Source organism: Mandrillus leucophaeus, unplaced genomic scaffold, assembly GCF_000951045.1.
Source record: "Mandrillus leucophaeus isolate KB7577 unplaced genomic scaffold, Mleu.le_1.0 Scaffold112, whole genome shotgun sequence".
NCBI classification, from domain to species: Eukaryota; Metazoa; Chordata; class Mammalia; order Primates; family Cercopithecidae; genus Mandrillus; species Mandrillus leucophaeus.
Genome location: NW_012099432.1, coordinates 195,310 through 199,248, shown reverse-complemented (window position 1 = coordinate 199,248; position 3,939 = coordinate 195,310).

The following is a 3,939-nucleotide window of genomic DNA, read 5'->3' as shown; positions in this document are numbered from 1 at the left end:
TAGGGGCCCGGCGGGCAGGTGCGGGCGCGGGTGGCTCCGGGAGAGGAGGGGGGCACGGAAGGTTCTTGCAGAAACGGTGTTGGGAGGCTCCACAAGCCCCCCCAGCTGCAGGGCGGCGAGGGACTGTGGTCGCAGCGGGGGAGGGGCCGGGACGTGCACTCTCTGGCTTGGGAGAGGACAAGGGGGGCTTCAAATCCAGCCTCAGGTTGGGCTGGTTTGGGGGTGGCATCTTTGGGGTTCTCAACCCCTCCACGGCCTCGAGCCCCCACCCCGCCATCTCGCGGGAGCTGAGTGGGGTTGGGAGGGAAACTTCAGGGGGCTTTGGACGGGGATGGTTGCTTACCCTTGACTTCCTCTTCGGGCCGAGATGCCCAGTTTCTGAAGCCCCCCACTCCTCGCCTGCAGCCCCCAGTGTGGGGCAGGGGGCGGGACTCACGTGAGAGTGACTGACGGGGACGCGTGTGAAATGCTTTGGGGGTGCAGGGTAAACGTGTGTGTCTTTGTGTCGTGGTTGGGTGTGACCGGGGGGAGTTTGTGTGTGTGGCGGTTGGGGGGCTTGTCCAAGTAGTGCCTGAGTTGGGGTGTGATCGGTATGTGAGACAGAGTCTGTGTGTGACCGTGTCCTCATTACTGGCTCCAGATGACTGGGTGTTGTACGTGTGTGGCCAGGTGTGTGGCCGTGTGAGAGCCTTGGAGTCAGCGTGTGCTATTCTGTACCTTTGGGTAAATCATTCTAAAAGGGTGTGTGTGTGTGTGTGCGCGCGCGCGCGCAAGCGCTGTGTGTGCAAACGTGTCCATCCATGCACGTGTGTGTGTCTTGGTGCCTTGCTCACAACCGCACACGCCATTCATGCCCTTACAGAAGCAGTCTCCCTCCCCCGGCACCCTTCTCTTGGGCACGCTCAGGGAGCCTTGCAGAATGTGGAGCGTCCACGCTGTCTTTTGGTATTGGAAAGCCCCCCTCTCCTCCTCTATCTTGGGGGTGAGAGCACCCCCAAGTTCTCAGCTCTGTAGGAGTTCACAGGGAAGCTGGGATCAAAAATAATAAAGTAGTCATTATAATAACAGTGAGCATTCATTACGTGCTAATTTGAGGGGTGCTGTTTCAATCACACAGCACAGACTAAGGCATTTAACCCCCTCTGCCTCTTGTCTACTAGGGCATGGTATTGTTACCTTCATTTTATAGATGGGGAAACTGAGGCACAGAAAAGTTAAATCACTTTCTCAAGCTCGAGAGTGACAGAGGTGGGACTGAGCCGAGGCAGTCTGGCTCCTGAGCCCACACGATTACCCTCTTGTTAAATAATCCGCTCCATGAGTGTGGACAGCGTCCGTGAAGACATTGCTGGGGGGCGGGGTTAGGTAGATAGGCAGGGCAGAAACAATCTGGGCACCTTCCCCTTCCTCATCAAGAAAAGAATCAGACCCTTGTACTCACCCCGAGGGGGGTGTTGGGAGGAATGGAGGTTAGACTCCAGATAGAAGGATTTCTAGGCCACGAGGAGAGGTTGTGGGGTCCCCTCCCTCGCTCCTCCATTTCCCCACGCATCTAAGCACCCACGCGCTGGGTGGAATAGGGATTGTGCCCAGCGCCAGGCATCAGGCCACACACAGTAGGTACTCAATGGATGTGTGAGCCGGAGAGAAGCAAAGAGACACACCTGGGAGAGATAAAAGACCAAAAGAGGCACACACTTGAGAAACCGCTGGAAAAAAAATGAACCAGGAATCAAGTTGAATTATCCTTGGAGCCACCCCCTGTGGCTTCTCCTCCACCCCCTGCTAGGGGGACCCTAGATTTTCTATCTTCTCACCAAGATTGGCTAGGGTGCCAGAGTTTGCTGCCAGAGTTGCAATTGGACGGTGAATCCTACAGCCCCCAGGGCTGGGAGGGAGTCGCTTTGGGGGCGGGACTAACGAGGTCAGTGGAGGCGGGGCTAAAGGACAATGGAGGCGTGGCCAAATGAGGTAATCCGTTAGGGCGGGGCTGGTGGAATCCTGCCGTGGGCTGCAGTGCGTCCAGGCGGCCACTGCGGGAACTACATGGTCGTAAAACAGTCTAGGCGGCCCGTACACCCCCTTGGCATTGGCTTACCCAGCCTGGAAACCCAGGGAAGGGAGGGGTCTGCAGGATGCTCTACCCGCTCGTAGCTCCCTCCATCACTTTCCAAAGACTTCTTCCCTGTCCCTGATGGACCCGGGGTCCTTCCTAGAAATCACTGGTTAATCCATTCCGCGAATAGATTATGCACTGGGGATACAGCCACCAACTGAGTCATCAAATCCTTGCTCTCCTGGAGTTGACCTAGTAGAGGAGACAGAAAAGAACCGAGTAACCCATGTAATACAGTGTTGGCAACTAAATATACATATGATACAATGCAAGTAGCATGAAGAATAACAGATAAAGTATAGAAGATTAGAGTGGAGCTGGGTGCAGTGGCTCACACCTGTAATCCCAGTACTTTGAGAGGCTGAGGCAAGTGGATCGCCTGAGGTCAGGAGTTCGAGACCAGCCTGGCCAACATAGTGAAACCCTGTCTCTACTAAAAATATAAAAAATTAGCTGGGCGTGGTGGCGGGCACCTGTAATCCCAGCTACTCGGGAGACTGAGGCAGGAGAATTGCTTGAACCTGGGAGGCGGAGGTTGCAGTGAGCCAAGGTCATGTCACTGCACTCCAGCCTGGGCAACAGAACAAGACTCTGTCTCAAAGCAAAAAAAAAAAAAAGAGAAAAAGATTACAGGGTGGAGGCTATTTGAGCCAGTGTGGTGAGGGAAGGTGTCTCTAAATAGGTGGCATTTCAGGTGACATCTGAAGAAGGTGAGAGAAGGAGCCTTGTGGGTGTCTGGGGGAAGAGCATTCAAGGTGGGAGGAACAGAAGGTGCAAAAGCCCTGGGGTAAGAACAAGCTTGGTGAGTTTCAGAAGCAGTGTGGACACTGGTGTGGCTGGAGAGGAGTGAGTAATGGGGACGTTGGTGGGGAGATGAGGCCAGGGAAGCCAGACCACTTAGGAACTTGTAAACTGTGGGCGGAAGTTTGGATTTGACCCAGAGAGCAGGAGAACAGGAAAGCAGAGCCTTTCAGAGGCATTGTCCATTCATTCAGGATCTATCCACAATGTTCTGGGTTCTGGCCTGGGAGTGACTACCAGAGAGCTTGATAGTTCTGAGCTCCACTATTTTCCCTGTGGAAAAGATGCCTTCCTGATCCCTGATCCCTCCCTAAGATCTAGCTACATCGTTGGCACTGTCTGGGTTTGGGACCAACTCTTTCCTGGGGCTTCCAGAGGATGGGGAGAAGGAATAATTCAGTTTAGATCACATGCCTCAGGGACTTCACACTTGCCGCTCCGTCTCCCTGTGACACTGTTCCCCCTGGTAGCTATTTATCTCTGATTTCTGCTTAAATGTCACCTCCTCCAAGAGGCCCACCCTGAACAGCTAGGTGAAATAGCCCCCTGCTGCCACTCTCTGAGTGCTTACTCCGTGTTCTTTTTCTTTTCTATTTATGTATTTATTTTATTTTATTTTTTTGAGATTGAGTCTTGCTTTGTTGCCTGGGCTGAAGTGCAGTGGCGCGATCTCGGCTCACTGCAACCTTTGCCTCACGGGTTCAAGTGATTCTTGTGCCTCAACCTCCCGAGTAGCTGGGACTACAGGCACATGCCACCTGACGCCCGGCCAGTTTTCTTTGTATTTTTAGTAGAGACAGGGTTTCACCATGTTGGCCAAGCTGGTCTTGAACTCCTGACCTTAGGTGATCTGCCATCCAAAGTGCTGGGATTATAGACGTGAGCCCGGCCATGTTTTCCTTTACAGCTCTTGTTTCCACATTTCTATGATTCTTCTATTCATTCATTGTCTATTTCCCCACTACAGCAGCAGTTTATCAGTGTTCAGCCAGCTTTGTTGTTTCTCCAGTGTCTAGAACAGA